An 8,313-nucleotide genomic window follows, 5' to 3' on the forward strand; every position below is an offset into this window, starting at 1 on the left:
CATGTTCACCCCGAATTGCCACCTGTGAGCATGTATCATGCCTATGACATTAATTACCCTTACAACTACATGTGTGCAAGGTGTGGATACAAGTAAGGATATATTTTATTTTTACAAAATTATAAAGAAACTACATTAATGCAATCTATTTTCTGCTACCAGGAGATCACTGAAGACTTGAGATCTAATTTTTCATGAATAATCCATTCCCCTTCTCCAGTAACTGATATTTCAACACTTTCTTGGCTACTAATCCATGTTCTGTCTCCTTAGAGTCGGCCGTTTCAGGAAAATCAGTGAACAGAGAAAATGTTGCCGTAAATGTGGAGGAAAACTTCTCATCCAAAACACCGATTAAGTTGAGGACCATCCATCTCCTTAGATCATACTCCATCCACACCTCATGGGGACCCATATTCCAGATATAAAACCAGAGTCTGGAAAAATCCAACATAACCTGGACAAACAAAATCCAGGTGCCACTATCAAACAAAAGCAATTTATTGCTTCCATTACCAAATGTAAGTGTATATGTTCATTGCAGCAGTGTACACAACATTTATACATTAGTCAGTGTCCGGTACATGTAAGGAAACACATATCCTACAGAAACAATGTCTTACATACTCACAGCATTAGAAAGGATGGCAGATTAAGATTATTATAAACCAAACCAGTATTAAATGAAATAAGGACTGAGAAGAGGAAATAGACAATTTTCTTATTTTATTCTGGAATGATTTATTTCACATTGAAGTCCTAACATAATCATATCTATAAAGTAATAATTTCCTCAATATACAGTACAAAGTAAGTGCATTACTAAAAAGTTATTCCGACTATCCACATTCACAGAACACCATCAAGGATGAAACTCTTATAAAGATTATGCTCCAGGCCTGCGTGTGTTTCTGAAAGTTATAGATGTGGAGGAAATGTGCTTTCTCTGGGCAGAGGATATGCATAAAACACATATGAATGTGTCCCGGCTCCAGTGCCAGGCAATGCTTCCTCCTACTATGGCTGGCTCCCTCCGTGCTAGTCAAAAAAAGATCCACTGGAAAGTAGTAGTAAGTTATATAAAGTTCTATATTCTTAACAAGGACTTTTATATTAAGTATCAAGACCATAGCTATGACATTAGCTCAGCCATTAGCCTAATTCATACTGCACTCGTACTGCACCGGCACTTATTCAGTGTGTTCTGAGAAGGGTCGGCGTTAGGAGTAGGCAGACTAGGCATTTGCCCAGGGCCCCGGCTGCTGATAAAGGCCCACCACACGGCCGCTATGGGGCCCTTGAGTCAGCGCTGCCCTCCACCTCCCCGCATTCCACTAATTCAGCATCATGCTGATAACATGAAACTGTATGATGGTTCTGTCTTCATCATTGTTCCTCAGCCGGTGTAAAGAGGCCGAGAAACGAGTCAAACTTCAATATTGTTGCTCATGCTCGTCTAGCGGCATTAACTCAGCGCATGTAACTACAACCGAAATGTCTGTGTGATGGTGCAATATATGAGCATTTGGGGCCCCACTTTAAAGTTTTACCCAAGGAGCCACTTTGTCTAAAACTGGCCTTGGTTCTAAGACATTATACCACGCTTACTATATGCTCTTCCATTATTTGCAGACCTTGTGTAACATCCATGGCTGCTTCCTAAAAGATATTACATCGTCCACATCTTACATTGTGGATTTCCAGAAGACTAAACACGTTCTGGTAAATTGACTGTTCAAGCTATGGAACGGCACCATGTTTGATAAGAACTTTAAGAAGGTAAAAAAAGCAATCCCTCTAGTTGTACATCCTCATCTATATACTGTAACTCTTCATTTAAGCTTTCATATAAATAAATTATCCATAACCTTTACTATTCCCACATGTAAATGCACATTTATAGAGGTGCAGAGGTACCAGTCACCTTGGGACCTGGTGCCTAAGGGAGTCTTTTGGACCAATACCCACTTTTTTGAGTTTCCTTGAAGGGACTGCATTTTCTGTTCTGTTTTAGAACAGCAGATATCATTCACTTTGAATGTTCATTCCTCATCTTTAGGTTCCTGGTTCTGTACAAAGAACTTGAAGCAAAAGACTGAGGGCAACCTGTGCCCATTGTCTCCATATCTGTCAGAATGAGGATCGATACTCCAGGATTGAGATGTCTGAGACATTCTGTGACTCCACAGGTAAGTTTTACATCACAATCATTTAGCAAAAATATGACATTTTGATAGAAGTCACAGGTTGTTATGGCTGGATTGAAGTTACGGCAACTTTCAGAGCTTCCAGACAAGAGAAACATACACATGCATGTCTTTATATTCGTAACTCAACACAATTGTTGAGAAGTTTTCAAAAATCTCCTTTTCATAAATGTGGGGGATCAGAGGTGAATAATCTACATATAAATAGTAACTGCCAGGGGTGCATCTAGAAATTACTGGATCACTAAAAAGTGTCAGCCTGGGTGATGGAGATACTTTAGGTCTTATAGTTGGTGCAATCTGCAATGCTCTGTGGCATTTGTCCATTGAGTCTTTCCTACATTATGGCTTAGCAGGTTGGCACTTGTGTTATCTATGTGTGTTAAGTATCTTTACTTTTTCTATTAATTCTATATTTTTTTCTCTTACATTAGTGCACAAAATGATCCTGCTTACGGCCTGAATGTTTTTCTGAAGGCTATGTACATGGTGGACAACGTGACTTCTTCAAGCTGAGATTACAAATAAAACTCCTGCTAATGGAGAGTTCTTATCTACCAAAGTCCTCATAAAGCCCGGAAGAGCAACTCATGATACCAAACATTGGCCTACTTCAGAAGAGGAGAAGAGATTGCTGAGAAAATGTTAAAAGATAAAAAAGAAAGTCAACAAAAAATCAAAAAAAGCAAAGAAAGTTATTCAAACCATATACCCTATACATAAACCCTTCTACCCATATGAAATATATATATTCTCTTTCCTCACCCCTACTCCAAATAAAAACAAAAATGTAAAAGATACTGCATGTATTCCTGATCTTTTTCCTTCTCCTGCATCCAGTGACCTTCCTTAGAAACTTCAGATGGTGAGCTGCAGAATCTGCCTGACACCATGTCTGGCAATGCCTGGCAAGTGCGGAAAGTTAAAGGACATCTATTGGACAATCTGACAGCAAAGTCACGAATAATTACAAAGGAAATTTGTTTTTGTTTTTTTTAACTAGATTAAAGATGTATTTTGGCAAGAAGACATTATTTTCTATTCACAGCTTCTGTGTTATGAATGGGTCACCGAGTAGAAAAAGGCAAAACAAGCTAAGCCACAGAAAACCAGAGAGGTTGGTAACTATGCAGATTGCAGATCCCTGATCCTACCACACAACTAGAAGCAGCCGTGGAGCAACCCCTACGAAGTTCCTAGATGCTTCGTCACAGCCGTTGGACTACATAAGCCTGAAGCATGAAAAGGGGAAAACTAACTGCCCTAGAGCAGACCCCAAAGGAAAGACAGCCCCCACACATGTATAGATGGTGAAACAAGATGAAAGCACAAACACAGGCAGGAAAATAGGCTGGGCAAATGATGGGGCCCAAACTAAACAGAAAGGACAGGAAAGGAAAGACACTGTCTGCAACCTGCAAAAAATCCTACAAAAATAATGTCCAACACTTCTGATAGCAAAATTAACCCTGAAGTCACTAGACTTCTCCCACTATATCAGCACTCTGAAATATTCTGAGACAGAGCAAAAAAAGAGGCCAAACTAGTAAGGGACAAAAAGCAAATTGGCAAATACAGATAAATAAGGGTGGAAATTCAGCGCAGCCCCCAGCCGGGGCTGGCTGACCACACAAAAAACTGAATAGACCAACAAAATCAAGTGTGAACATTAGCAGAAAAAACTTAGCTTTTGATGACTGGAACAGAGCTGAAAACCAAGAGCTGACAAGCCAGAAGGAATCACCAGCAACAGGATAGGGCGTCGGCTGTCTTAAATCCAGTCTGAGATTCCTGAGGTCCAATCGTCATCCTCATTATCAGGTGGAAGATCTTCACTGATTAAATCAGCCTCACTACCTCCTGTTACCACCAGAGGGAGTCTAGACGGAGAACTCACAACTGGTGAACCACAGAATGAACTCACAACACTTCTGGATCAATGGGCGCTCTATATAGAATTAACAGCACAGTCGTGCGCTTGCTTGACCACCGTTCATTACAAAAGGAGGACAGAAGTCCACCATTTTGACAAACGGTGAAAGAGTTCCTGGGTCCAGCTGAGTAGGAGCCTTGCTGGTGGTACGTGAGGGAGGCTTAAACATCCCTATACACCCACAGTAATGTAAGTAAGTATGTAAATGTGTGGCTCATCAATGGAGTGCAAGACAATGGTTTGCGGTTGACCACCACTGTTGCCGTGCGCGCTGGGTTACGTTCGCCATTTTTGCTATGTTCATTGTGATGGATCTAGGCTGCTGTGCACACACACAGCAGCCCCGCCCTGCCACAGGCTTTATTTAATTTGTGCATTTGTGTCTCAGCCTGCATCGCCCTTCATCTGTGTTTGCTGGTCTGGCAATGTGTGGAGGTCAAACCTGAGATGTCTATGTTCAGACCTGGTTGGCCTTTATCTACACTTGCTTCATCTGGCTGCACGGGAGTGATGCAGATATGCCTCAGGTACGGATTGCATTTGATATGGTCTTGCTTTTAAAATATCTAGGAGGCCGTAATGGCACAGTGAACAATAAAAATGTAGAGTAGGACCCTCCACATGAGATTGCCTTGGCGCGGCGGGGTGGCTCAATTTATTGATCAATATTTTGCCAAATGTCTCATTTTGAATAAAGTTAGATATTAATATGTGCATATGCACCTCATGTTATGCGTTCTAACCACAAGCAGCGCTGGCTTCTCTCTTTTTTTAGTGCAAGACAATGGACATGGTCAATTTTGAATTTCCTACACTAAAAATTTCAGATTAGCTACAGATTAGCGGATCTGACAAAATTCGAATCGCCAAATCACACTTTTGATTCTCCGTGAATTAAATGTTCCCTATTCTGCTCTGTGGTCTTACTAGACCTCAAAGCATAATAAATATAAGATGTAAAAATATCACAAAAACTCATACGCCCCTCTGTTCCTTGCCTGAAATCCAGTTGTCCACGTCTCTGCCCCGACGCATCTCCAACACGGTGTTCACTCTAGGCCAGAGCTTCTGGCTGCAAGCAGTCCCCAAAGTTAACTTCACATGTGCAATGATTTCAGGAGCCTACATGCAGCTGGAAATCCCTGTCTAGAGTCAATGCAGGCAGAGGACTGGACAGCGGTTAGGGAGTGACATGGGCGGACGGAAACATGAGCAGCCAGCAAAATGTTAAAGAGTTAAAAAGAAACACACATCACTGCTCACCTTTCCAGCTGCCTCAGCTATCCACTGTACGATCCTCTGTGTCTCCATCTTGCTTCATCTGCAGTGCTGCCGTAACTCCCTGCCCAGTGTTTTTTTAACCTTTTTCCAGCCCTCTGCTGTTCAATGATATGATGTGGATGGTCGCCATTTTGTTGAATTTGCACAGAACAAATTACCAAAAATCTGTATTTTCTAAAATGCAGATTTTTGCAAAATTTTAGTATAATTCAATTTCACTGTATTTTTAGAGCATTGTATATGACAAACTGCTCACTGCAGTTTCTCACCATCCACCAGGAGTAAATATATTAGTTTGGAGGACTGAGGATTGTATTATACTATATGGAGGACTATGTGGAGTATATAATACTATATGGAGGACTACGAGGAGTGCATTATACTATATGGAGGACTATGGTTAGTAATAATACTATATGGAGGACTGAGGAGTGTATTATACTAAATGGAGGACTGAGGAGGGTATTTTACTATAAGGAGGACTATAAGAAGTGTATTATAGTATAAGGAGTACTATAGAGAGTGTATTATACTATATGGAGGACTATGGGGCACATTATATTATATGGAGGACTATGAGTTGTGCATTATCCAATATGGAGGACTGTTGGTGCACATTATACTATATGGAGGACTATGGAGTGTATGATACTAAACAAGCAAAATACTCCATATTCATCAATTTATTGGATTGTTTATGCCGGAACAAAAATTATTGTTTTCAGAAGCACTTCGCCTGGTGAAAACTGTAGATGTGCTGCTGATAACATGATACTGTATGGGGACAGATTGATCTATTATGATTGTTCCGTCCCATCATTACTCCTCAGCTGGTGGAAAGAGGCCAGGAAAAGTGTTGAACGACTTCAATATTGTCAATCACACTTGTTTAGCAGCCTGAACTCAGCAGACGTAAATACAACCGAAATGCATTTGTGTGATGTGCAATATGTTAACATTTTGAGACCCAATTTTAAACTTTTTCATAGAGCCCCACTTTGCCTGAAACCGGCCCTGCCTATATACTACACCACACAAGAGAGCTGACAGATCCTCTATATACACTACACCACACAGGAGAGCTGACAGATCCTCTATATACTACACCCCACGGGAGAGCTGACAGAACCTCTATATACACTACACCACACAGGAGAGCTGACAGATCCTCTATATACTACACCCCACAGGAGAGCTGACAGATCCTCTATATACTACATCACACAGGAGAGCCGACAGATCCTCTGTATACTACACCACACAGGAGAGCCGACAGATCCTCTATATAGTACATCACACAGGAGAGCTGACAGATCCTCTATATACTACATCACACAGGAGAGCCGACAGATCCTCTATATACTACACCACACAGGAGAGCTGACAGATCCTCTATATACTACACCACACGGGAGGGCTGACAGCTCCTCTATTTACTACACCCCACAGGAGAGCTGACAGATACTCTATTTACTACACCCCACAGGAGAGCTGACAGATCCTCTATATACTACACTACAGAGGAGAGCTGACAGCTCCTCTATATACTACACCACACAGGAGAGCCGACAGATCCTCTATATACTACACCACAGAGGAGAGCTGACAGATCCTCTATATGCTACATCACACAACAGAGCTGACAGATCCTCTATATACTACACCACACAGGAGAGCTGACACATCCTCTATATAATACACCCCACAGGAGAGCTGACAGATCCTCTATATACTACACTACAGAGGAGAGCTGACAGCTCCTCTATATACTACACCCCACAGGAGAGCTGACAGATCCTCTATATACTACACTACAGAGGAGAGCTGACAGATCCTCTATATACTACATCGCACAGGAGAGCCGACAGCTCCTCTATATACTACACCACACAGGAGAGCCGACAGATCCTCTATATACTACACCACAGAGGAGAGCTGACAGATCCTCTAAACACTACACCACACAGGAGAGCTGACAGATCCTCTATATACTACACCACACAGGAGAGCTGACAGATCCTCTATATACTACACCACACAGGAGAGCTGACAGATCCTCTAAATACTACACCACACAGGAGAGCTGACAGATCCTCTATATACTACACCACACCGGAGAGCTAACAGATCCTCTATATACTACACCACACAGGAGAGCTGACAGATCCTTTATATACTACACCACACAGGAGAGCTGACAGATCCTCTATATACTACACCACACAGGAGAGCTGACAGATCCTCTATATACTACACCACAAAGGAGAGCTGACAGATCCTCTATATACTACACCACACAGGAAAGCTGACAGATCCTCTATATACTACATCACACAGGAGAGCCGACAGATCCTCTATATACTACTCCACAGAGGAGAGCTGACAGATCCTCTATATACTACACCACAGAGGAGAGCTGACAGATCCTCTATATACTACACCACACAGGAGAGCTGACAGATCCTCTATATACTACACCACAAAGGAGAGCTGACAGATCCTCTATATACTACACCACACAGGAAAGCTGACAGATCCTCTATATACTACATCACACAGGAGAGCCGACAGATCCTCTATATACTACACCACAGAGGAGAGCTGACAGATCCTCTATATACTACACCACAGAGGAGAGCTGACAGATCCTCTATATACTACACTACACAGGAGAGCTAACAGATCCTCATGGTAACACAAAACCCAGATATACCCGACCGAAAGAATAAACCAGGACACCCATGTTGGATAGAGAAAAGGCCATGACAAATCTTTAAGAAATAACCATAAATGAATAAATAATTTTAGAAATAGATTTATTTAGGAAATTGGTGACATGTTAAATACATATATCACCCACTGTATATTGAGAGCTGTCAGTTTTCTATTACA

Source organism: Dendrobates tinctorius, unplaced genomic scaffold (assembly GCF_039654945.1).
Source record: "Dendrobates tinctorius isolate UK_male_01 unplaced genomic scaffold, ASM3965494v1 ptg000245l, whole genome shotgun sequence".
Classification (NCBI taxonomy): domain Eukaryota; kingdom Metazoa; phylum Chordata; class Amphibia; order Anura; family Dendrobatidae; genus Dendrobates; species Dendrobates tinctorius.